General features: G+C 49.7%; 1 pseudogene across 1 annotated transcript in view; it reads left to right on the top strand.

The window, feature by feature from the left end:
- The first annotated feature begins 3,928 nt into the window (after positions 1-3,928).
- LOC311616066 (sulfotransferase 1C4-like) overlaps positions 3,929-27,078 on the top strand; it is a 168,761-nt pseudogene continuing 145,611 nt past the window's right edge. The window contains exons 1-5 of the transcript in view: positions 3,929-4,224; positions 4,857-4,983; positions 5,429-5,526; positions 5,976-6,101; positions 6,507-6,601. The product of the transcript in view is annotated as a sulfotransferase 1C4-like (transcript). The remainder of the gene's footprint in view (positions 4,225-4,856; positions 4,984-5,428; positions 5,527-5,975; positions 6,102-6,506; positions 6,602-27,078) is intronic.

The following is a 27,078-nucleotide window of genomic DNA, read 5'->3' as shown; positions in this document are numbered from 1 at the left end:
CTGTGAGAAAGCACTCTTACCATTTGCAACAGCATGGAGGAGCCTGAGAGCATTATGCTGAGCGAAATAAGCCAGTAAGAAAAAGGCAAGTATTACACAATTTCACTCAAATGTGGAATCTAATAAAATAAAATGATGAACAAAACAGATCCAGAGACATAGAAGCACAGAACAGACCCTCAAACCTCAGAGGGAAGGCTGGAGTGGGGTGGTTGGGTAATGTTATTATAGTCATACTAGTGTCCTGGTGCACAGATTCATGCACATTGAAAGGAAATTAATTAGAAGTATTTTAATGTCACTATTCACCTTTTCTCTATAATAGAAGTGTCAACCAAATTCACAATCGACAATGACAGATTGAAACACACGTGATTGGCGCTAGGGAGCGCTTTGTATGTACCGCACATGTGCAAGTCAACTTAGCCTTTAATAGACATAGAATAAACTTGCTTCATTAGACCTGCTTTGAGATGTAACTAAAACTTTTCCAGCCCAGTAAAGCATTCCAACTTCTCTTTCAGGTAATTGTCAGCAACACAGCAGTAAATATCAACACAAAGCAGGTTATTATTGTAGATCACACAGGGAGAACAAATGGTAAAATATTTAACTGTAGCAGTTTTTGACTATATTCTGTGCAGTGAGAAAACCTGAAGTCTCTTTCAAGGTCCACCGTTTCTTACATCTCTTCAGTTGGGTCAAGTTTCTGAACTTTCTAAATTTCCATTTTCTGGCTAATGAAAATAAAATAGTATTCCATAGTCTCCTATCTACCTACTCCAGGACTTCTGTGAGGATCAAATGAGATGACATTTGTGAAAATGCTTCACAGACATTGATTGAACTGTAAAATGTTTGCACCTGGCTATAAAGGAAGTCATGTTCCTGGGCTGAAGAAACTGCAAGGAGGTTAGTCCCTAGGGAGAGGAAGCCAGGCATTGCTACTTGACGTTGTTATCTGGCACCCACAGTGACCGTTTCTGAGTGGAGGTGGGCTGTGGGCCGTATTTTGTGCCATGGGGTCATAGCAGTGTCAGCTTCCATTTGGTTGGGTGTTGCTCCAGGGTGGTGGCGGGGCTTGTGTCACACTTGGGAGAAGCTGAGTGTTGGTTGTCAGCGCCAGGTCTGTGGTGCTGTTTATTTTAAAACTAGAGGCCATTGCACGAAGAGACTCATGCAATAGGCCTTCCTTCCCTTGGCTTTCAGCACCAGTTTTCCTCCACCTGGGACCCAGGCCTTCGCTCCGGCCAGAGTCTGCCATCTTCATCTTTGCTGCAGACTCCGGAGTCTGCAGTATTGTCTTTGCTGTGGCACTCTGCTCCTGTAGATCCCTTCACCCTCCACCCTCCCTCTCATAGTAGGTGTCCTGTCCTGCCTGGCCACTCAGCGCCTGAAGCAGCTGGGTGGCTACCATCTTTGGCCTTGTAATTTGCATACTCACTCTGATTGGCTGTGGGTGTAGCAGAGATGCGGTCAATTTACATGTTTGTCTATTATTAGGTAAGATAGGCAGTGTGGGTCATGACAGCTCCTGTGTGATGCATCTGCCCCCTGGTGGTCAGTTGGATGGATGGACACTTAGCCTTTTATATATAAGCTTTGCATAGCCCATGGACAGACAATAGAGTGGTGAAGGCCTGGTAAGTGTAAGTGTGGGTTAAAGGGGGTCAATGGTGAAAAACTAATCAAAGGGAAATCTATAATACTTTCAACAATAAAGACACATTACAAAAAGAAAAGCAAATGTTATATGATCTCACTCATTCGTGGTATTCTTTTTAAAAGGAAACCAAAGACAAATGAACAAACTCACAGACAACAGATCAGGGGCTGGGCCTAGGGCTGGGGCTGGGGCTACGGTGCCAGAGGGTGAAACATGTAAAGGGCCAACTGTATGGTAACAAAGGGGAGCTGGACTTTGGAGTGAGTGCTACACAGCTGGACTATATAATGCTGCACGACTGAACCTGGTAGACTGTAATAAATGAGTGCCATGCTCACTCACACAGCCACGTCGGGAAAGATCCGAGAAGGGAAGGAGGTGGGACCTGCACGGGACCTGAGTTCAGGGGGGCCTCTCAGAGAGGGGGCATGGCGGGAAGACATTAGAGCAGCTGAGAAGGAAGCCAGAGAACTCAACATGCGCGACCTGCAGATCCAATGAGTATGCCAGGAGAGATGTGGTGTCTGCAACCCCAGAGGGAGCTGGTGCCAGGCAGGCATGGCCTTGGGGCTGCCCCATGAGAGGCAGCGGGTGAGGCTTAGCCTGGGTACAGGGAGGCCTCTGCACGAAGGCCCTCATGGGAGCTTGTGAAGGTTTGGGGGAGGACTTAAGCAAGAACAGAACTTCCTGATTTCTGGAGACAATGGGTTCTGAGAGCCGTTGAGGGTTGCTGGGATGCCAACAGCAATCCCCGACGCCAACCAGGGTCCTAATTCCATTCAGTCGGCAACGACCACCTGCCGGTGTGCAGACCCAACACCCAAGGACAGTTGCTCACAGACTGCCCGTCTGTGGTGCCAGCCAGCCCAGGCTCACCCGCACCGATGACCAACCAGCCCTCCTGTGGGAGTTCCCGTGTCCCCCTAGTTCACTAACCCACCAGCAGGATCGCAGGGCTCACAGAAGGCACCATGCTCACAGCTTTCCCATGAGGATGCGGTCCGGAGAGTCTAATGGGGAGGTGCATAGTTCAAGGTCTGGGGCGAGGGGCAGAGAGTGTCCAGGCCCTTCCCCATGGCACTGGGCATGTCGCTTCCCCCTCCCCCCACCCGAGAACATGACATGCTCATCACCCACTGATGCTTCAGTGGCCAGAGCTTTCTTGGGGCCTTATCCCCTCTCCCCTCCCTGTAGGTTGGGGATGAGCCTGAAAAAGTTCCCACCCTCATCATGGCTGTCTTCCTGGTGTGGCCAGCCCTCTTGCTCCAGCTCGGAGACTATCCCAGGGCCCCGCCCCCCTCATTAGCATTCACCCAGGTGTGGTGGAATGTCCTCCTTATGAATAACCAAGGGCACTCCAACCACAGGAACTCCCAAAGGTTAGGAGCTCTGTGTAAGGAAAAGAAACAGGAGCAGAGATGTCTGTTCCGCTGCATCACAGGAAGGCAGGGAAGTTGGTTGGCGACCAGCAGCACTCAGCATTGCAAGGAGCAGTGGAGAGGAGCCAGGAAGAGGGCGGGCCGGGAGGGAGGAGGAAAGCAGCTCCCGCAGGAGCCAGGCTGCTCCGGGAGAGGAGCCGGGAGCCCAGACAAACCGGAGGCTGTGAGGGAAAGGAGCCCACAGCCGCCTCTGGCTTGAGCCTGGGGCGTGAACCCCAAGAAGGAGGAAGCAGATGGGTCCTAACACAACCCCCCTGCCACTGGTTTCCTTTTGAGACAAACTGTTCTTAGAGCCCTGAGAGACGGCTGTTGGTATGAACACTAAATGGCCTCCAGCAGGAAGGAGCCTTCTCTCACAGGCCGGTCTGTTTTATTCTTTAAAACCCAGAGCGGAGCCTTTAGGTTTCTGGGCCAGGAGGGTCCCATGCAGGACCTTGGTCACAGCCAGAACCTGCCCTCCGGCCACCGGGGAAGCCGCTCAGGGCTGTAATCCCACAGGCAGATCCTCTCCAACTCTTCCCGCAGCGCAGACCTTCCAGAAACAGCGGGGGTATCTGTGCCTTATTCTGTGGGCACAGAGATGACACATGAGCCTGGCACTGACCCTTGCTTCACTGATGCCAGAGGGCAGGGTCAGCAGATCCCAGCGCTCTGGATTGGCCGATTGGCCAGGCCCGGGGTGTCGCTGGTTGGGGGAGGGTCGAGGCCTGGAAGTGGAGGGCAGGGCCAGCAGATCCCAGCGCTCCAGATTGGCGAGGCCCGGGGTGTCGCAGTTGGGAAAGGGCCGAGGCCAGGAGGCGCCTGAGTGCAAATCCCAAACAGGCCTGGCTCTGGGCGGGACCAGCAGGCCAGCGGCTCTCCCTGCTCAGCGCACAGGCTCCCAGGAGGGTATCAGACCACAGCTCTGTGCTGACAGAGCCCACAGACTGTGGGAACAGCACTCCGGCTCCTGACACCAGAACAGAATGGAGGAGCTGAAATGTGAATGGACAGAGCGCATAACTGTGGACTATGTGAAGGGAATCCTTCAACCCAAACCCACCTGCGACAGCTGGGACCAGATCTGGGACTTCCGGGCCAGGCCCGACGACCTGCTCATCTGCACCTACCCTAAAGCAGGTGGGCGGAGCGGGGGTGCAGGGAGGGGGTGGGGAGTGCATTTACAGGGAAATAAAGAGATGATGGGGTTTGAGTGGAGGGCTGCTGGCTGGGCAGTGAGGGCTACAGCAAACCACTGTGGAAAGTGAAACTGAAACAAGATTTAAGTGTTTAATTCTCCCAGTGACACACGTTTCTTTTTACCTCCTCAGCAAGGAACGCAAGAGCTCCAGACTTGTTGATTGTTTTGTTCCCAAGGCAGGCCTTCCGTGTGGGCCGTGTACAACGCCGCTCTGTGTGAGCGAGCGGGAAAGGGCCCAGGCTGATTGGGGGAAGATTAGGGAACTGTGGTTCTGCACTGCAGACCGGCTCGGCACCTCAGAACCTGCAGGCAGGGTCGGAGGGCTGTTCTTCCTGAGGAAAGTGCAGCTCAGCCAACAGGACAGCTCGCAGGGAATGGCTGAGGCAGGAAACAATGAACTGCACACACAAGTCTACTTCACACTGCAGCATTCTCATAAAAATCATACTATGGTAAAACAATTCCATTGTAAACCTGGCTTCACCATGCACACAGGTGTCTAACAAGCACTTGGCCATCTTAAGGGCATAGTACACGAACGGTCTACTCATCTCACCTCCTGCTGAACAAGGGACAATGTGGACTCAGGAGAGAGTGGGACTTGATACTAAACGATGGTGATGTTGACAGAACTCAGCGAGCACCTACTCACGTGCAGTTTCCTTTCATCGAAGGGATCACCCCGTCCATGGGATCGGGTGGGTGTGGAATAACCTCACTTGATTGCACTCCTAAACACAAACTCAGAATGCTGACTGCCAAATAGCCTCTCACAACTCCAGACATTCGCACAAGTAATGATGGGTTTTGTGACTCTGTCTTTTTAAAAAACTATCAGGCCAATGCTGTACTCCAGCCACCTCTTCTAATGAGTCCCTGCTGGTACGGAAGGTACATTTTGATCCTCCAATTAGACATTAATTTTACTCCACCAGGAGGACTTCCTGGTCAACAGGTTTGGGTTTTTTGGGTTCTTATTCGTTTGGCTTGGTTAGACACTGTTCAAGCCAGAACATTAAGTCACAGGTCAGAGCACAGAGCTGCCTCAACTTGTCCACTTGGCCCTTACGGGGTAACAATGAACGCAGCAGTGTTTTGAAGCACAGAGAACAATAGTGGGAAATGATCAAAATCATTTTACAGGCTTGGAACAGGCTAATGTGATGCCCTCGCCACGGACCCTGAAAACACACCCTCCCTTCCAATTGCTGCCTCTGTCCTTCCTGGAGAAAAACTGTAAGGTAAAGGGCGGGAGGAGCTCTGAGTTATGCTCTGGTCTTCACTCTATTTCCTCTGAAAGCACTTCACTTCTTAAAGCACATGTGTCAAACACAAGGCCCGCGGGCCAAATCCAGCCCGCCAGGCCTTGCAATGTGGCCCGCACCGCGCTGTCATCACTGCACTCCACTGTCAGTTTATGACATTGTCAGTTTATGACTGTTCAGTAAACCATTCGGCCCGCGATTTAGGCTGGATTTTAGATTTTGGCCCCTTCTCTGATTGAGTTCGACACCCCTATCTTAAAGGGTTCACCTCCTCACCGCAACCGCGTGCCCACGGCCCTGAGCTTTCCATCTCCCCTCACCCCCCTCCGGGATCAGCAGCCCGAGACCCGTCCGGAAGGACGCAGCTCGTGGGCAATAGCCACCACGTGGCGGCCTCACGGGCTATTTCTCTCCCCCCTTCCCCGATAATCTATGTGGCGAGAAACCCCAAGGACAGCCTGGTGTCTTACTGCCATTGCCACAGGATGTATAAAGCGCTTCCAGCCCAGGGACCTGGGAAGAGTATTTTGAGAGCTGTCTGACTGGGAAAGGTATGAACCTTCTGATCTGAACCCCTTTCTAAGCCTCAAACACCATAAAAAGGGCCATTTTCTGAGGACCCCTGGGGCCTGCCTTCTTGGATGTGAGGGGATCACCACCTGACACTGGGAACTCTCTCCTCCGTGGGGTGTCAGCTGGTGACCCCCTGGCCCCACCTCATTCCCTGGCCCCGCCGACGCAATGTCCCCCATCCCATTCCCCCTGATCCTGCCCCATGCCCTGTCCCCAGTCCCATTCCCCTGGCCCCGCCCCATGTCCCATTCCCCTGGCCCCGCCCCATGTCCCATTCCCCTGGCCCCGTCCCACATCCTGTCCCCACGCCCTACCCCCCTCTCCCATCCCATTCCCCTGGCCCTGGCCCTCGCCCTTTCGCCCATCCCCGCCCTGTCTTGCAGTGTGCTGGGGCTCATGGCACGACCACGTGAAAGGATGGTGGGAAGCCAGAGACCAACACCGCTTCCTCTACCTCTTCTACGAGGACATGAAGACGGTGAGGGACAGCAGGTAACTATTTGACCAGGAAATATTACATCACAGCAGGGGGCCGCCTCAGGGCCTCACAGCGTGAAAGGGAGCAAAAGTGGCTTCATTTCGCTGGATAGCTGCCCCTGCAGAATGCCCCGCTGTCCCGGCTCCCGCCTCGCACGTCGCCCGCAGCTCCTGCTGCTGGTCCCTCACCCGCCTTCCAGCACATTTTACATTCTGCTTAGAAGGGAGATGCTTTTCTAACACACTTTTTCCATTGAGGAACACCAATTTAAACAACAGTTTAAGAAATGATGGTATAATGGGAAAACACTAATGATTTAGAGTCAGAATTATTGAATTCAAATTCTGGCTCTATTGCCAGATACAAAATATCGAGAGTGAAAAACAGCATCGTTTTCTATGTTTTTACTTGAGATCATTGATATGTAATATAGTGTTAGTTTCAGGTATACAACAGGATGATTTGATATTTGTACTCCTTGCAAAATGAGCACCACAGTAAGTCTACTTAACATCTGCACCAAATAGAGTTATAACTATTTCCTGTAGTTGGAACTTTAAGATCTCGCTCCCTGACTGTCAGCTATGCAGCACAGTGTCATAAACCACAGCCGCCTGACTGACTGAGCGGACAGCTGGGAGTCTGTGCCTCCGACCCCTCCCCACTCCTCCCAGCCCTCCCTGTCCCTGCAACCCCAGTTTGTTCCCATGCCTATATTCTTATTCTGTTTTGCTTTAAATTGCACTCTATGCTTTTTTAAAACAAATAACTTACTACATTTCTAGTATTCTAATTCACAGGTAGTCTAACCTCAGAGTTCCTAAACCCTTGTACATGTTCTGTGGTCATATTCTGGAATGTTCCCTGAATTCAGTCACACAAAGCTCACAGTTTTCAGCACTTTTGCCGATCCCCAGTCTGTAAGAGGCCAATTAAATTAAGCACTTTTTGGTTTTGTTGTTAATCCTCACCCATGTGTATGTTGTTGTTTTTTTTCCCCATTGGCTTTCTGAGGGTTGAAGGGAGAGGGAGAAAGAGAGAAACATCGATGTGAGAGACACATGGACTGGCTGCTTCCCACACCTGCCTTGACTTGGGCCAGGGATCCAGCCTGCAACTGAGGTACGTGCCCCTGAGCAGAATCAAACCCGTGACTCTGCAGTTCACAGAGAGGGGCTCTAATCACCGAGTCCCCAGCCTGGGCAAATTAAACACCCAACCTTTTAAAGGAGAAGTTCATCATAAAACAGAAGATACCGTTGTGGGGTACACTCCTCCACTTGCCCTCCCTCACTCCTTCTAAAAACAGGTATATCCCGAGGCCCTCTGATGAGAGAACAATGGCTCCCTTAGGCACTGAGACACCTCCGCATATGCACCGGCAGAGGGACTGGGCCCGGAGTCCTCAGCAGGCACCTCTCAGTCGCCTCCTGAGTGTAACAGGTCCTCTCCATCCACACCAATGTCTGGGCACGTTTCTGTCAAAGGCAGAGCTAGCGGCAGCCTCCCCTGGTCAGGCCTCACCGCCTGCCTCGTGCCTCTGCAGTACCTTCGTTCTCACCGCTCAGTTACAGACTCTCCTGCTGGACATGTGGCTGACCAAGACCCTCCAGTAACTGCCCGAGCAGGACATTTGGAAATAAGTTTAAGTGCAGCTTTCCCCAGATACTGCACATCATCCTCAGCGGTGCTTCCATCTTGGAGCAGGAAAAGCTTAATAATTATAGTTAATTTTTAAAAATCTGTGTCACCGTATTAAAATGAGTCATTTCTGGAAAGTTGAGCATTTGTGAGGCAAGATTATTTTTTATTTTGTTACTTATCAATGTTATTAATTCAATGCAATACTTTAAAAACTATTGTATATCAAATTTTCATGTTGCTTTTCACTCTGAACACAGAACCCAAAGCATGAAATCCGGAAGCTGGGAAAATTTATTGGAAAAAAAGCTGGATGACAATGTCCTAGATAAAATTGTCCATCACACTTCGTTTGATGTCATGAAGCAAAATCCCATGGCAAACTACACGGTAGTCCCCGCTGAGGTCATGGACCACTTGGTCTCTCCGTTCATGAGGAAAGGCGGTTCTCTCTCTGTTGGTCATGACCCTAAAGAACTGCGAGGACCCCAGGGCCTGTGGGGCAGTTTCCATGAATAAGAAAAACAAGGTCCATAATAAATGATGCTGGGGAAGGAGTATTTAAGAGACCACAAATGAAATGAAACCAACGTTTAGCCACAACTAGAGTAAGGTTTAGTGTCTAAACCCACAGCCTTATCTCACTCCCCTCCAGAGTTCCAGATGATAAGGTGGAAATGCCGACTTCAGTCCAATCGAGCAAAGCATAGATAGCGCGATGCTGCCTGACATGCAAGAGGGCAGGGAAAAGACAGCAAAGCCCCCAGGCCTGCGGTTTTAATGTGAGGCCCCCACCCCCACCTCCACTCCCACCCCCAATCCACCCCCACCCCCACCCCACCACAATGTGGTGTAGCAGGCTCTCCTGGCCCCACAACCAGACAGACGTCCTCTTCCCTTGGACGGAAAGGGACAGGCTGGCAGGAGGAACGCCCTGCCCCCTGCAGGGCGAGTGGACACCGCACACAGAGGTCGGCAGAGAGCACAGTCCTAAGGCTCTGACTCCCACCCCTCTTTCAGGGACCGTCGGAGACCGGAGGAATCACTCCACCGTGGCTCAGAACGAGCGGTTTGACGAAGACTATCAGCGGAAAATGGCTGGGACAAGTCTAACTTTCCAGTTCTAGAGAGAGAAAGAGTTTCAGTTTATTTCCCAGCTCACTGGGCAACACCGATAGAAGTTCCATTCCCCAGACACACGGCATTGGGCCCGGGTTCTTGGACCAGGTGTCGCTCATGTTTGCTTTCGCTCGCTCTACAAAGGAAAGCAGCAGCGACTGGGGACGGTGGGATGGGAACTGTCGGGAGGAGGTTCAATAAACTCCTAGTTACACATGTGACACTGGTGTTAGTGATCATTCTGCTGAAGCTTACAGGTCGTGAGCTGGCTAACATTAACAATGCTCCAGTCCTCACATAAAACACACTCAAGTTTTCAGATGAAGTGTTGGTTAAAGGTAGGGGTTTTTGAATGGATTGATTTTAGAGGGGCGGGGGGAGGGAGATAAAGATTAACTTGCTGTTCTACTTATGTATCCACTGGCCACTTCTTGTATGTGCCCTGACTGGGGATCGAACCTGCAACCTTGGCATAATGGGGACAATGCTCTTGCCACCTGGGATACCTGGCCAGGGCCAAGCTGAATTTTAGTGCCGCGCTGAAATGTGTAAACAGCAACCAATTCCTGCAGTGGCTGACAGCCAGGTGCCGTCCCGTGGCTGCTTCCCCCTGACTCCAGGTCACCCAGGGCTCAGGCTAGAACTCCGTCCTCCCCATGGACTCGCTTCCACCCAAAGTGCTACTGTTCAGCCCAGCCTACTCTGATGCTCCGAGTGCATCCACAGTCGCCTTCTCACAAGCTGCACCACGTGCCGCGTGCCCTCCATGCTGCCCCCTCCGTGGCCTCCTCCCGCCAGAACCTGTGCTTCCCATCTAGGCGACTGTGGGCTTCCTGCCTCATTTCTCTGCTCATCACACCTGCCAGGGCTCTGCTCCTGCAGTGGAACTGATTACATTCCCCCAGGGCTGCGTTTTCCAATAATGCCCACGTTCCCCTGCCTGAGAGCTGCATCCAGCTTTTCAGCCAGGAATTCAGGGGCAGCTGTAACTGCGTGTGACACAGGTGATCCCATTTTCCAAACCGCCCCGTACTGCAGCCAGTCAGCCTCCCAGTGGGCCTGCTCACACCCGTCAGGTTCCTGAACTCCTGGCTCCAGTGTCCTGGGCCTCCACCAGGAATGCCCTCCTTCTCTGGGCCCTGCACACGGGCAGCGTGCCCTGCCCCCACGCCTTCGGCTCCTGAGGAGACTGTCCCTCTGACTCCTCTACACTTGGCATAATTCACCTTTTTATTAATGTTAAAGCATATTGTGCTGTCACTTTCTGTCTGTTTAAATTTCCTCTGTGTATTTTTCTTCAAGATAGGGACAATATGCCTCACTACACACCAAACAGCACATACCCTGCACAGAAATAATTAACTGGAAGAACATTTCACTCAAGAACAGCACGTTCCCTGCACAGAAATCAGGAGCTAGAAGAACATTTCATTCAAGAAAATTCTGAAAAGCCAACTGTTTCTATCCTAAGGAGCCCTCTAACGGCTCTCACCTATAGCTACCTGTGCAATAAGGTGGGACTAACCACACATGGCTATTTAATTAACTAACATTTAAACTTTAGCTCCTCACTCGCACCAGCCAGGTTTCCAGGACTCAGGAGCACACGTGACTGGGCCTATTGTTTGGATAGCGCGTTTTATAAAACACTAGTGGCTGGTGCATAAATTCCTGCACACTGAAAGAAAATTAATTGAAAGAAATATTTTAATATCGCTATTTGCCCTTTATAATAGAAGTGTCAACCAAATTTATGATCCACAATGACAGATGGAAACACACACATGATTAGCGCCAGCAAGAGCTTTATATGTACCATGCATGCGTGAGTCAACTTAGCCTTTTATAGACATAGCATTAACTTGCTTCGTTAGACCTGCTTTCTGATTTAGCTAAACTTTCTCCAGCTCAGTGAAGCACCCCAACTTCTCTTTCAGGTAAGCGCCAGCAATGCAGCAGTAAATACTAACACAACACAGATTAGTATTGTAGATCGCACAGAGAGAAAAAGGGTAAAATAGTTAACTGTAGCAGTGTTTGACTATATTCTGAGCAGTGAGAAAACCTAAAGTCATTTTCAAGGTCCATAATTTCTTACTTTTTTTCAATCGGGTCAAGTTTCTAAGCTTTCTAAATCTCCATTTTCTGGCTAACAAAAAGAAAATAGGATTCTACTGAGTCTCGTATCTACGGTACCTTCTCTAGGACTTCTGTGAGAATCAAATGAGATGAGGCACGGGAAAATGCTTCACAGATATTTGGTTAAACTGTGAAATGTTTCCACCTGTGTTCCTGGAACTCCAAGGAAGCTAGTTGCTAGGGAGAGGAAGCTGGGTGTTGCTACCTGACGTCATTACCTGGCACTCACAGCGACCGATTCTGGGCTGGGCTGTGGGCTGCATTTTGCGCCATGGGGTCTTGGCAGCATTGGCTGTGATTTGGTGGGCTGTCACTCCAGGGTAGTAGCAGGGCATGTGTCCTCACTTGGGGGAAGCTGAGTGTTGCTTTCTGGGTGCCAGGTCCATGGTGTCATTTCTCTGTGCACATCATGGCTGCTCCTGCATTGAGCATCTGCCCCCTAGTGGTCAGTGTGCATCACTGTGACTGGTGGGAAGGACACTTAGCATATTAGCCTTTGATATAGATAGACTTGAGGCCCGGTGCACAAATTTGTGCATGGGTGGGGAACCTTGGCCTGGCTGGCAATTGAGGTCCATCGAGGGGGTGGGGGTTGGATAAAGAAAGGGGGTGGTTAGGGTCGCCAGCCAGCGTAAAGGACCATAGGAGGCTGGCCAGCTGGCCCCCTAATCAGGGCCTATGGGGGGAGGGGGAGGCTGGCTGGCAGAGGGGAGAGACAGTAGAATGTTGGCTGGCTGGTTGAGGAGGCCAACAGGCAGGGGAGAGGGGCCATGGAGGTTAGCGGGCTGGGTGGAGGGGCTGCAGGAGGTTGGCTATGGGAGCACACTGACCACCAGGGGGCAGTTCATGCATTGAGTACCTGCCCCTGGTGGTCAGTGCGCATCAAAGCGACTGGTCGACCAGTGGTTCCAGTCATTCAGTTGTAATGGTCATTTAAGCATATCTATATCTATATCTATATCTATATCTATATCTATATCTATATCTATATCTATATCTATATCTATCTATAGAGATATTTCTATCACGAGAAAGAGATCTGGCAGACAAGACCTTTTATTTTCACAAAAATCCTTTGGGTGCAGCCTTATGTCCCAAATGGGAAACTAACCCTGCAGGTAAAAGGCATTAGTAAGTTCCTCCATGAGAAGTGCTGAAACCTAGCTTGAAATGTAACTCCAGTGTTTCTAAGCCTGGGGTTTGACTTCTCAATACCAAGCCTCTTCCTTCCTGTCCTGCTCAACTTCACCACAGGCTTCCTCACAATCACACTGATCATAGGCTGCTCACCCATCCCGGACCCTGAACTAGCTCAGGCTGGCCAGGAATTGGCTACTGCCCACCCATGCTCAGGTGACGTTTAATAATGTTCTACTAAATGGCGAGCCCACCCCACTGTCGAAACCTCTGAAGTCAGCAGGGCCCTAAGCGGACTGTTGCCTCACACTTGACTACCAGGCATGAGTCTGTTCTGAACTCTGTCCTTCATGCCTTTACATTTATATTCATTCCCTGGAACATGCACAGCATGACTCTGCAGGCCTGATCAGACATGGTGCTTTCTGGGGCTGTGCTCCAGCTCCCCCGACCCCCACGACCCCAGCCTCAGAGCCTGCCAGCTCCCTGGGTAAACAACACAGGGAGAGAGGGCTTGAGCTCAGGGCACATGACCTTGTTCTCACGTTTCTACCTCTTACTTTCCTTCAAACCACCCCCATAATCTTGGCAGGTAAATCCCACCTATATATTTTGGTTACTTAACCCTAGGACAAACAAACCAACTCAACCTGGCCTTAACTTGGCCTCTCCCCTCAAATCTCTTAAAATGAGTGATTAGCATATTATGCTCAATCTATCTGTATCCCTTCTGATACCTCAAACCTATTAATACAGGGTTCATGCTCTGTGTTTTATCAGACCTGAGCAATGTCCTTGGACTCCTGTGGAGGAAGTCTGGTTTGAATCAAGAAAATATGCATTAAAACAAACTGCACGTAAGAGATGCAAGAAGTACGCTACACAGTGCAGTTGGTGCAATGATCTTATGTAAAACATGAAGATGCTTTTGTATCCAGCAATGTTAAGAAGAGACTTGTACAACTGAACAGGCTCCTGAGCCCACTGGCTGTTGCCCATTGGTGAAGGACCAATAGAAACACAGATTTCAAATAAATACATTATGTAAATTCAAACTCAAATCTACACCAATAAAAACACTCTCAGATAAATATCACAATAAGACAGGGAATTAGAAAGTGATTTCTGCATCAACAGACTCTGAGTGCAGATGAGAAAGGCATGTACTCAGATCGTGGCTACTGGGAACAAGGTGGTGCCACTGCTTCCTACAGCACCAGAGAGCCTGCAGGCCTACAGGGCGGCACTAGTGTGAGCAAGAGATGAGACGTTCTTGATTTAAACCAAACTAAAACAGGCACATCCCTGGCCGGGCGGCTCATGTGGGCATCGTCCTGTGCAGCAAAGGGTTCCCCTTGGGACCAGGTTATGGGCTCAGTCCCCAGTGGAGGCTAACTATTGATGTTTTACTCTCATATCAATGTTTATTCTCTCTCTCCCTCTCCCTTCCTTTCTCTCTAAAATCTCTCTATATAAAAACCTAAACCACTGGCCAACCAACCAACCAGCCAGTAGCTATGACATGTACTGACCACCGGGGGGCAGATGCTCAGCGCAGGAACTGCCGAGTGATAGCAACTTTGCAGAGTGCCTTCTCGTATTACGGGACCCCTCAGGGGATATTGGACTTCTGGTTTCAGCCCGATCTCCACAGACCTGCACACCGAGCCTCTAGTCAACAATAAGAAACACAGAAAACAAAACAGGGACAACCACTTTAACAGGGAAAATGCATGAACAAGACCACAGAGGTCATTTCCACAGAAAAGGTTTGAGTGGGTCTTTGAATTTATAGGTGGACTGATGGGTGAAGGTTTTCTCTGGCACAAGGCATAGCTATAAAGACTGGGAGACGTGACAGTTTTTTTTCAAATGACCAAATCTCAATGCAATATCCCAAGGTATACAAAGAAAAAGAGAAACATACTCAATCAAAAGAACAAAATGAACTCCCAGAAATCAATCCTAAAGACATTTATACCTATGACAAATAATTCAAAACAATCCCCTTAAAGATGTTCGAAATAAAAGAGACACGGAAATAACTAAATTCAATAGGACTTTGTACACACCATCAAACAATGTACAGTCATCCAGTACCCACAGTTTCCCTTTTAGCAGTTTCAGCTGGCCAATCAATAGCAGTTCCAAATAGAATATGGAAAATTCCAGAAATAAGCAAGTCATGTTTTAGATTTTGAACTATTCTGAGGAGTGTAATACAATTACACATCAACTCACTCCATCCTTCCTGGGACATGAAACATCCCGCTTCTCAGCACACCCACACTGTGTACACTACCCACCATCAGACCTGGTCACCATCTCGATGACAAGGTTGTCCTGGTATCAAGTGCTCCTATTCCAGGAGCCCTCACTTTCACTTAACAATGGCCCCAAAGTGCAGAGCAGTGCTGCCGGCAATTCAGACATGTCAAAGAGAGCTATGAGGTGCTTCCACTTTTTCAAAATGAAAATATAAAAGTTCTGCTGAAACCGGTTTGGCTCAGTGGATAGAACATTGGCCTGCAGACTGAAAGGTCCCAGGTTCAATTCTGGTCAAAAGCATGTACCTTGGTTGCAGGCACATTCCCAGTGGGGGCTGTGCAGGAGGCAGCTGATTGATGATTCTCTCATGGATGTTTCTAACTCTCTATCCCTATCCATTCCTCTCTGTAAAAAAATCAATAAAATATATATTTTTTTTAAATTTAAAAATATTTAAAAGTTCTAAATTTAATAAGGAAGAAATCACATACTGGGTTCCTAAGATCTAAAATAAAACAAATCTTCTATTCATGAAACTGTAAACAAAGAAAAAGAAATTTATGCTAGTCTTGCTGTCAAACCTCACACTGCAGGAGTTATAGCCACAGTGTTTAAGTTTCCAGTTAAGATAAAAAAAAAAGTTTTAAATTTGTAGGTGGAAAATGGCATAATGGCTTGATGATCTTTTGCCACAGAATCTGACAGACACTAGTGGCCTACCACCAAGCTTACAACATCTGTGTCATTCTCTGCACTTTATCTCATCACATAGACATGGCATCGTTTTGTATCAGCATCAGAAGAATCCTATATAATAAAAGGTTAATATGCAAATTGACCCTAATGGCAGAATGACTGGTTGCTATGACACACACTGACCACCAGGGAGCAGCCGACAGGGCGATCAATCTGGAGGCTCTGTGACTGCCCAAAGAGGGAGGTCCAGGCCTCCCACTGTGGGTGATCAATCGGGGGTCTTCGCAGAACTGGGGAACCAGGGGCGTGTGGTGGCGAACGCAGGTGGGCAGGGAGGGGAGGGGTAAAGGGCAGACTGCAGAGCTATGAGGCAGCTGGAGCCCTGAGGCAGCTGGGGCTGCAAGGGCCCCAGCAGCTGGGGCTGTGAAGGCCTACTGTTGCACGAATTTTATGCATGAAGCCTCTAGTATAACAAGAGAACAAACTCTCTGGTTTTTAAAATGACCAAACTGAGAAGTACAAACTAGAACATGTGAAATAGAATCAATAATACTGTAATGACAATGTTTGGCACCAAGTGGCTAGTTGAAATAACCACTAAGTTGTACAGAAATTAATATTGAACCTAAACTAGGTAATTTATAAATATAATTTTTGGAGAATCCAAGATGGCGGCATAGGTAACACCTAACTGCAGCCTCACACAACAATTTCATTAAAATACAACTAAAATACAAAATGGACATTACCCACTACTACAGGAAAGTCGACTGACTGGAAATTCTACAATAAGAAGGAAAGAGAAACCAGAATGAAAAGCAAAGGAGCTGTGTGTGGGTGATGGTGGGGGTGGTGGTGGTGGTGGGTGTATTTGAGAGTGTGGGTGTGGGTGTGGTTGTATGTGTGAGTGTGGGTGTGGGTGTGAATGTGTGGGTATGTGTCTGTCTATGCGTATTGGTGTGGGTGTGGGTGTGGGTGGGTGTGGGTGGGTGTGGGTGTGAGTGTGTGTGGGTGTGGGGGTGTGCGTGTGGGTGTGGGTGTGGGTGTGGGTGTGTATGTATGGGTGTATGTGTAGGTGTGGGTGTGGGTGTCGGTGTGGGTGTGGGGTTGTGGTGGGTGTGGGTGTGTATGTGTGGGTGTATGTGTAGATGTGGGTGTGGTGTGGGTTTGGTGTGGGTGTGGGGTGGGTGTGGGTGTGGGTGTGTATGTGTGTGTATGTGGATGTGTATGTTTGAGGGTGTTTGTGGGTGTGTATGTGTCAGTGTGGGTGTGGATTTGGGTGTGGGTGTGGGGGTAGGGTGGATATGGGTGTTGTAATTGTGGGTGTTGGTGGGGGTGGCTGGGGTGTGGGTGGCGGTGGGGGTGTGTACGTGTGGCTGTGGGTGTGTATGTGTATGTATGTGTCTGTGTATGTGTGAGTGTGGGTGTGGTTGTGGGTGTTAGTGTGGGTGTGGGTGGGTGTGGTTGTGTGTGTGTATGTGTGTGTATGTGTGTGTGTATGTGTGTGTGTATGTGTCAGTGTGGGTGTGGGTGGGAGTGGGTGTTGGTGTGGGTGGGTGTGGGTGTGGGTGTGGGTATGGGTGGGTGTGGGTGTGAGTGTGAGTGTGGGTGTGGGGGTGTGGGTGCGGGTGTGTGTGTGTGTTTATGTGTATGTGTGAGTGTGAGTGTGTGTGTGTGTGTGTGTGTGTGTGTTGGTGTTGGGGTGGGTGTTGGTGTGCGTGTTGGTGTGTTCAGTGTGGGTGTGGGTGTGTATGTGTGTGTATGTGGGTGTGTATGTTTTAGTGTGGGTGTCAGTGTGTGTGTATGTGTGTGTATGTGTCTGTGTATGTGTGAGTGTGGGTTTGGGTGTGCGTGTGGGTTTGGGTATGGGTGGGGGTGGGGGTGGGGATGGGTGGGTTTGGGGGGGGAGTGGGTGTGGGTGTGTGTATGTGTGGGTGTGGGTGTGAGTGTGAGTTTGGGTGTGGGGGTAAGGGTTTGTGTGGGTGCGGGTGTGGTTGTGGGTGTGTGTGTTTCTATTTGTATGTGTGAGTGTGAGTGTGGGGTTGGTGGTGGGGTTGGTGGTGGGCATGTGGGTGACAGTGGGGGTTGTGGTGGGTGTGGGTATGGGTGTATTTGAGAGTGTGGGTTTGGGTGTGGGTGTGGTTGAATGTGTCAGTGTGGTTGTGGGTGTGTGTATGTGGGTGTGTATGTGTGAGTGTGAGTGTGGGTGTGTGTGTGGGTGTGCGTGTGGGCGTGGGTGTGGGTGTGGTTGTGGGTGAAAGTGTGGGTGGGTTGGGGTATGGGTGTGTTTGGGGGTGTGTACGTGTGGGTGTGGGTGTGTATGTGTGGGTGTATGTGTGGGTGTGGGTGTGGTGTGGGTGTCGGTGTGGGTGTGGTGTGGTGGTGGGTGTGAGTGTGTATGTGTGTGTATGTGGGTGTGTATGTTTGAGTGTGGGTGTGTATGTGTGTGTATGTGGGTGTGTATGTGTGAGTTTGAATGTTGTTGTGGATTTCTTTGTGGGGGTGTGGGTAGGGTAGGGGTGGGTGTTGGTGTGAGTGTGGGTGTGGTTGAGGGTGTGGGTGTGTATGTGTGTGTATGTGTGTGTGTATGTGTGAGTGTGGGTGTGGGGGTGGGTGTGGGTGTGGGTCGGGGTGGAGGTGGGTTTGGGTGTGTTGTGTATGTGTGTTTATGGGTATGTATGTGTGAGTGTGGGTGTGGTGTGTGTGTATGTGTGGGTGTGGGTGTATATTTGTGTGTATGTGGGTGTGTATTTTTGTGGGTGTGGTTGTGGGTGTGTGGGTGTGGGTGTAGGTGTGTGTGTGTGTGTATGTGGGTATGTATGTTTGAGTGTGTTTGTGGGTGTGTATGTGTCAGTGTTGGTGTGGGTGTGGATTTGGGTGTGGGGGTGGGTGTAGGGTGGGTGTGGGTGTAGGTGTAGGTGTGGTTGTGGTTGTGGGTGGGGGTGGTGGTGGGTTGCGGTGTTGGTGTTTGTGTGGGTGTGGGTGAGTACGTGTGGGTTTGGGAGTGTATGTGTGTGTATGTGTCTGTGTATGCGTGAGTGTGTGTGTTGGTGTGGATTTGGGTGTGGGGGTTAGGATAGGGTGCGTGTGGGTGTGGGTGTGGGTGTGTGTGGGATTGAGTGTTGGTGTGGGGTTGGGGGTATGGGTGTGGGTGTGGGTGTGTGCATGTTGTGGTGGTTGTATGCGGGTGTGTATGTGTGTGTATGTGGGTGTGTATTTTTGAGTGTGGGTGTGTGTGTGGGTGTGAATGTGTGTGTATGTGTCTGTCTGTGTATTGGTGTCGGTGTCGGTGTGGGTGTGGGTGGGTGTGGGTGGGTGTGGGTGTGGGTGTGGTTGGGGGTGTTCGTGTAGGTGTGGGTGTGTGTGGGTGTGTGTGGGTATATGTGTGTATGTGTGTGTATTTGTGAGTGTGGGTGTGTGGGTGGGTGTTGGTGTGGGTCGGGGTGGGAGTGGGTTTGGGTGTGTTGTGTATGTGTGTGTATGGGTGTGTATGTGTGAGTGTGGGTGTGGTGTGGGTGTATGTGTGGGTGTGGGTGTGTATTTGTGTGTACGTGGGTGTGTATTTTTGTTGGTGTGGGTGTGGGTGTTGGTGTGTGTGTGAGTGTGGGTGTGTGGGTGTGTATGGGTGTGTATGTGTGTGTATTTGTGAGTGTGAGTGTGGGTGTGGGTGTGTGTCGCTTTGGGGTTGGGTTTGGGTGTGTTGTGTATGTGTGTGTATGGGTGTTTATGTGTGAGTGTGGGTGTGGAGTGGGTGTATGTGTGGGTGTGGGTGTATATTTGTCTGTATGTGGGTGTTTATTTTTGTGGGTGTGGGTGCGGGGGTGTGGGTGTGGGTGTTGGGGTGGGTGTGGGTGTGCGTGTTGTATGTGGGATGTGTGTGTGTGTGTGTGTGGGGTGTGGGTATGGGTGTGTGGGTGTGGGTGTTGGGGTGGGTGTGGGTGTGCGTGTTGGTGCGTTCAGTGTGGGTGTGGGTGTGTATGTGTGGGTATGTGGGTGTGTATGTATGAGTGTGGGTTTTAGTTTGGGTGTGTATTTGTGTGTATGTGTGTGTATGTGTGAGTTTGGGTTTGGTTGTGCGTGTGGGTGTGGGTAGGGATGGGGGTGTGGGTGGGTGTAGGTGGGTGTGGGTGGGGGAGTGGGTGTGGGTGTGTGTATGGGTGGGTGTGGGTGTGAGTGTGAGTTTGGGTGTGGGGGTGTGGGTTGGTGTGGGTGCGGGTGTGTGTATGTGTGTGTGTGTCTATTTGTATGTGTGAGTGTGAGTGTGGGGTTGGGGTGGGGGTGGTGGTGTGTGTGTGGGTGACGGTGGGGGTGGTGGTGGGTGTGGGTGGGGGTGTATTTGAGAGTGTGGGTGTGGGTGTGGTTGTATGTGTGAGTGTGGGTGTGGGTGTGTGTATGTGGGTGTGTATGTGGGTGTGTGTGTGTGTGTGTGGGTTTGTATGTGTGTGTATGTGTCTGTCTATGCGTATTGGTGTGGTTGTGGGTGTGGGTGGGTGTGGGTGGGTGTGGGTGGGTGTGGGTGTGGGTGTGGGTGGGTGTGGGGGTGTGGGTGGGGATGTGGGTGTGGGTGCAGGTGTGTGTGTGTGTTTTTGTGTATGTGTGAGTGTGAGTGTGGGTGTGGGGTTGGGGGTGAGTGTGCGTGTGGGTATGTGTGGGTGTGGGTGTGTGTATGTGTGTGTGTATGTGTCAGTGTGAGTGTGGGTGTGAGTGTGAGTGTGAGTGTGGATGTGGGTGTGCGTGTGGGCTTGGTTGTGGGTGTGTGTGTGGGTGTGGTTGTGGGTGGGAGTTTGGGTGGGTTGGGGTGTGGGTGTGGGTGTGGGTGTGTATGTGTGGGTGTATATGTGGGTGTGGTTGTGGGTGTGGGTGTCGGTGTGGGTGTGGGGTGGGGGTGGGTGTGGGTGTGTATGTGTGTGTATGTTGGTGTGTTTGAGTGTTTTTGTGGGTGTGTATGTGTCAGTGTGGGTGTGGGTGTGGATTTGGGGGTGGGGGTGGGGGTAGGGTGGGTGTGGGTGTTGTTGTAATTGTGGGTGTGGGTGGGGGTGGCTGGAGGTGTGGGTGTCGGTGGGGGTGTGTAAGTGTGGCTGTGGGTGTGTATGTGTGTGTATGTGTCTGTGTATGTGTGAGTGTGGGTGTGGTTGTGGGTGGGTGTGGGTGTGGGTGTGTATGTGTGTGTATGTGTGTGTGTATGTGTCAGTGTGGGTGTAGGTGTGGGTGTGGGTGTGGGTGGTTGTGGGTGTGGTTGTGGGTGTGTATGTGTGTGTATGTGGGTGTGTATGTTTGAGTGTGGGTGTGCTTGTGGGTGTGGGTGTGGGTGTGGTTGTGGGTGGGTGTGGTTGTGGGTGTGGGGGTGTGGGTGGGGGTGTTGATGTGTGTGTATTTGTGGGTGGCTGTGTGTGTGGGTGGGTGTGGGTGTCGGTGTGGGTGTGGGAGTGTATGTATGTGTTTTTGTGGGGATGTGTGTTTGAGTGTGGGTGTGGGTATGGGTGTCGGTGTGGGTGTGGGTGTGTATGTGGGTGTGGGTGTGTATGTGTGTGTATGTGTGTGTGTGTGAGTGTGTGTGTGTGTGTATTTGGGTGTGGGGGTGGGATAGGGTGGGTGTGGGTGTGTGTGTGGGTGTGTGTGTGGGAGTGGGTGTGAGTGTGGGGTTGGGGGTGGGTGTGGTGTGGGTGGAGGGGGGTGGGGGTGTATGTGTGGGTGTGGGTGTGTATTTGTGTGTTTGTGGGTGTGTATTTCTGTGGGTGTGGGTGTGGGTGTGTATCTGAGTGTATGTGGGTGTGTATGTGTGAGTGTGGGTGTGGATTTGGGTGTGTGGGTGTGGGTGTGGGTGTGGGTGTGGGTGTTGGTGTGTGTGGGAGTGTGTGTGTGTGTGTGGGTGTGGGGATGTGGGTGTGGGTGTGTGGGTGTGGTTGTTGAGGTGGGTGTGGGTGTGCGTGTTGGTGTGTTCAGTGTGGGTGTGGGTGTGTATGTTTGTTTATGTGGGTGTGTATGTTTGAGTGTGGGTGTGGGTGTGTATGTGTGTGTGTTGGTGTGGTGTGGGTTTCGGTGTGGGTGTTTGTGTGGGTGTCTATGTGTGTGTATGTGGGTATGTAAGTTTGAGTGTGTTTGTGGGTGTGTATGTGTCAGTGTGGGTGTGGGTGTGGATTTGGATGTGGGGGTGGGGGTAGGGTGGGTGTGGGTGTAGGTGTGGGAATGGGTGTGGTTGTGGGTGGGGGTGTGTACGTGTGGGTGTGGGAGTGTATGTGTGTGTATGTGTCTGTGTATGCGTGAGTGTGTGTGTTGGTGTGGATTTGGGTGTGGGGGTTAGGATAGCGTGGGTGTGGGTGTGGGTGTGTGTGGGATTGGGTGTTGGTGTGGGTGTGGGTCTGGGGGTGTGGGTGTGGGTGTTGGGGTGTGTGTGTGTGCGGGTTTGTATGTGTGTGTACGTGGGTGTGTATGTTTGAGTGTGTGTGTGGGTGTGAATGTGTGTGTACGTGTCTGTCTATGTGTATTGGTGTGGGTGTTGGTGTGGGTGTGGGTGTGGGAGGGTGTGGGTGGGTGTGGGTTGGTGTGGCTGTGGGTGTGGGTGTGGGTTTGGGTGGGTGTGGCTGTGAGTGTGAGTCTGGGTGTGGGGGTGTGGGTGGGGGTGTGGGTGTGAGTGCGGGAGTGTGTGTGTGTGTGTGTTTATGTGTATATGTGAGTGTGAGTGTGGGTGTGGGGTTTGGGGTGGGTGTGGTATGGGTGTGGGTGGGTGGGAGTGTATGTGTGGGTGTGGGTGTGTATTTGTGTGTATGTGGGTGTGTATTTTTTGTGGGTGTGGTTGTGGGTGTGGGTGTGGGTGTGGGAGTGTTTGTGTGTGTATGTATGTGTGTATGATTGAGTGTGGGTGTGGGTGTGGGTGTGGGTGTGAATGTGTGTGTATGTGTCTGTCGCGGCTGCTGGGAACAAGGTGGTGCCACTGCTTCCTACAGCACCAGAGAGCCTGCAGGCCTACAGGGCGGCACTAGTGTGAGCAAGAGATGAGACGTTCTTGATTTAAACCAAACTAAAACAGGCACATCCCTGGCCGGGCGGCTCATGTGAGCATCATCCTGTGCAGCAAAGGGTTGCCACTGTGACCAGGTTATGGGCTCAGTCCCCAGTGGAGCCAAACTATTGATGCTTTACTCTCACATCAATGTTCATTCTCTCTCTCCCTCTCCCTTCCTCTCTCTCTAAAATCTCTCTATATAAAAGCCTAAATGACTGGCCAACCAACCAACCAGCCAGTAGCTATGACATGCACTGACCACCGGGGGGCAGATGCTCAGCGCAGGAACTGCCGAGTGATAGCAACTGTGCAGAGTGCCCTCTCGCATTACGGGACCCCTCAGGGGATATTGGACTTCTGGTTTCAGCCCGATCTCCACAGACCAGGCTGAGGGATCCCACCGGTGCATGAATCTGCACACCGAGCCTCTTGTCAGCAATAAGAAACACAGAAAACAGAAGAGGGACAACCACTTTAACAGGGAAAATGCATGAACAAGACCACAGAGGTCATTTCTATGGAAAAGGTTTGAGTGGGTCTTTGAATTTATAGCTGGACTGATGGGTGAAGGTTTTCTCTGGCACAAGGCATAGCTATAAAGACTGGGAGACGTGAAGGTTTTTTTTCAAATGACCAAATCTCAATGTAATATCCCAAGGCATACAAAGACAAAGAGAAACATACTCAATCAAAAGAACAAAATGAACCCCCAGAAATCAATCCTAAAGACACATATATCTATAACAAATAATTCAAAACAATCCCCTTAAAGATACTCGAAATAAAAGAGACACGGAAATAAATAAATTCAATAGGACTTTGTACACACCATCAAACAATGTACAGTCATCCAGTACCCACAGTTTCCCTTTTAGCATTTTCAGCTGGCCAATCAATAGCAGTTCCAAATAGAATATGGAAAATTCCAAAATAAGCAAGTCATGTTTTAGATTTTGAACTATTCTGAGGAGTGTAATACAATTACACATCAACTCACTCCATCCTTCCTGGGACATGAACCATCCCGCTTCCCAGCACACCCACACTGTGTACACTACTCACCATTAGTCCTGTTCACCATCTTGATGACAAGGTTGTCCTGGTATCAAGTGCTCCTATTCCAGGAGCCCTCACTTTCACTTAACAATGGCCCCAAAGTGCAGAGCAGTGCTGCCGGCAATTCAGACATGTCAAAGAGAGCCATGAGGTGCTTCCACTTTTTCAAAATGAAAATATAAAAGTTTTGCCGAAACCGGTTTGGCTCAGTGGATAGAACATTGGCCTGCAGACTGAAAGGTCCCAGGTTCAATTCTGGTCAAAAGCATGTACCTTGGTTGCAGGCACATTCCCAGTGGGGGCTGTGCAGGAGGCAGCTGATTGATGATTCTCTCATGGATGTTTCTAACTCTCTATCCCTATCCATTCCTCTCTGTAAAAAAATCAATAAGATATATTTTTTTTAATTTAAAAATATATAAAAGTTCTAAATTTAATGAGGAAGAAATCACATACTGGGGTTCCTAAGATCTAAAGTAAAACAAATCTTCTATTCATGAAACTGTAAACAAAGAAAAAGAAATTTATGCTAGTCTTGCTGTCAAACCTCACACTGCAGGAGTTATAGCCACAGTGTTTAAGTTTCCAGTTAAGATTTTAAAAAAAGTTTTAAATTTGTAGGTGGAAAACATAGCATAATGGCTTGATGATCTTTTGCCACACAATCTGACAGATACTAGTGGCCTACCACCAAGCTTACAACATCTGTGTCATTCTCTGCACTTTATCTCATCACATAGACATGGCATCGTTTTGTATCAGCATCAGAAGAATCCTATATAATAAAAGGGTAATATGCAAATTGACCCTAATGGCAGAATGACTGGTTGCTATGACACACACTGACCACCAGGGAGCAGCCGGCAGGGCGATCAATCTGGAGGCTCTGTGACTGCCCAAAGAGGGAGGTCCAGGCCTCCCACTGTGGGTGATCAATCGGGGGTCTTCGCAGAACTGGGGAACCAGGAGTGTGTGGTGGCGAATGCAGGTGGGCGGGGGGAGGGAGGGGTAGTGGGCGGACTGCAGAGCTATGAGGCAGCTGGGGCCGTGAGGCAGCTGGGGCTGCGAGGCAGCTGGGGCTGCAAGGGCCCCAGAAGCTGGGGCTGTGAAGGCCTATTGTTGCACGAATTTTATGCATGAAGCCTCTAATATAACAAGGGAACAAACTCTCTGGTTTTTAAAATGACCAAACTGAGAAGTACAAACTAGAACATGTGAAATAGAATCAATAATACTGTAAAGACAATGTTTGGCACCAAGTGGCTAGTTGAAATAACCACTAAGTTGTACACAAATTAATATTGAACCTAAACTAGGTAATTTAAAAATATAATTTTTGGAGAATCCAAGATGGCGGCATAGGTAACACCTTACTGCAGCCTCACACAACAATTTCATTAAAATACAACTAAAATACAAAATGGACATTACCCAGAACTACAGGAAAGTTGACTGACTGGAAATTCTACAATAAGAAGGAAAGAGAAAACCAGAATGAAAAGCAAAGGAGCTGTAAAAGCCTAAGGTATGGAGACACGTTGTGCGCGCGCATAGAGGACGGAGCGGGAGAGGAGGGGGAGGCTGAGTGCCTGTCTGGCGTTCCCTAGTGGGAAAGAGATAAAAGCTCCGGACAGTGCTGAACCCCAGATCCAACAGCACTGAACCCCAGTTCTAGGCCAGATTCTGGGGACTCAGCTCATACAGAGGAGCCTGGGCTGTTAGGTGGAATCTCAGGGGAGTGGCAAAAGGCAGAGCCTCCGAAGGCACTCACATTACGTGCTGAGGACGGACCGTTGACTCTGATGCTAAATTCCCCTAAAAGACAAAAGCTCCAGACTGTGCTGAGCCCCAGTTCTGACTGCACTGAACCCCAGTTCTAAGCCAGACCCTGGGGACCCAGGCTCATACAGAGGGAGTCTGGGCTGTAAGGCAGAAACCCAGAGGAGAGGCAAAAGCAAGTCCCAGAGGCATGCACATTGTGCACAGAGAACGGGCAGTTGACTGTGCCACTGGATTGCCCTAGCGGGAAGGAGACAAAAGCTCCAGACTGCTCTGAACCCCACTTCCAACTGAACTGCACCCCAGTTCCGGGCTCATTGGGGGAGAGCCTAGACTGTTTGGTAGCATGCGAAACTCGAGAGCACCTTACTCTCAGAGGTGCTTGCAACGAGTACTGAAGGACCCTGAGGAATACTGAGACTCAGGAGCCTCATAGGGCATGGCTGACAGAAGCCAAGGCTGTAGGCTCCACCCTGAAACTCTGCCCCATCCAAGCTGAACACAGAGACTTTTAAGGCTACCAACTCAGGGAAGCTGCAAAAATGCTGAGACAAGGAAACAGATCACAAACGAAAGCAATGGAGGACAAAAAGTGACTGGATATACAGTTCAAAACAACGCTTATAAGGTTTTTCAATAATTTCCTAGAAAAGGTTGATAAAATAAACGAGATCTATGAGGCTATGAAAAGGGATCAACTAGAAATAATAAGGGATCAACAAGAAATAATAAGGGATCATCAAGAAATAAAGAATACATTGTCTGAAATAAAAAATATTATACAGAGTCCTAAAACAGAATGGAAGATCGCAAGAATCAAGTCAAAGATTTGGAACATAAAGAGCCAGAAGATACTCCTCCGCAGAAGCAAGAAGACAAGAGAATCCAGAAAGTTGAAGATAACGTAAGAAACCTCTGGGACAACTTCAAGAGAAACTAACATCAGAATTATGGGGGTCCCAGAAGAAGAGAGAGAGCAAGATACCGAAAACATACTGAATGAAATAGTGACAGAAAACTTCCCCCACCTGGTGAAAGAATTAGACCTACAAGTCCAAGAAGCGCACAGAATCCCAAACAAAAGGAATCCAAAGAGGACCACACCAAGACACATCATAATTAAAATTCCAAGAGCAAAAGACAAAGAGAAAATATTAAAAGCAACAAGAGAGTTACCTATAAAGGAGGACCCATACTATTGTCAGCTGATTTATCAACAGAAACCATGCAAGCCAGACGGGAATGGCAAGAAATATTCAAGGTGATGAATAGCAAGAACCTACAGCCAAAAATAATCTACCCAGCAAAGCTATCACTCAGAATCGAAGGCCAGTTAAAGAACTTCACTAATAAAAAAAAGCTAAAGGAGTTCATCACCTCCAAACCAGAATTATATGAATTGCTGAAGGGGGTTCTTTCGGAAGAGAAAGAAAATAAAGATAATGAACAACAAATACTTAACTATCAACAAGTGAATTGAAAAACTAAGGGAATTAAAAAAAAATCTGATGAACAATATTAACTGGAATATAATAGAATCAGAGGTATGGAAGGGGAGTGAACTGACGATTCTCGGGGAAAGGGGAGAGGGGGAGTGTGGGAAGAGACTGAACACAAACTGTGCACCTATGGATGAGGG

This window comes from Pipistrellus hanaki (assembly GCF_964339955.1).
Source record: "Pipistrellus hanaki genome assembly, contig: scaffold_45, whole genome shotgun sequence".
Classification (NCBI taxonomy): Eukaryota; Metazoa; Chordata; class Mammalia; order Chiroptera; family Vespertilionidae; genus Pipistrellus; species Pipistrellus hanaki.
This window is presented reverse-complemented; position numbering and strand designations above follow the sequence as displayed.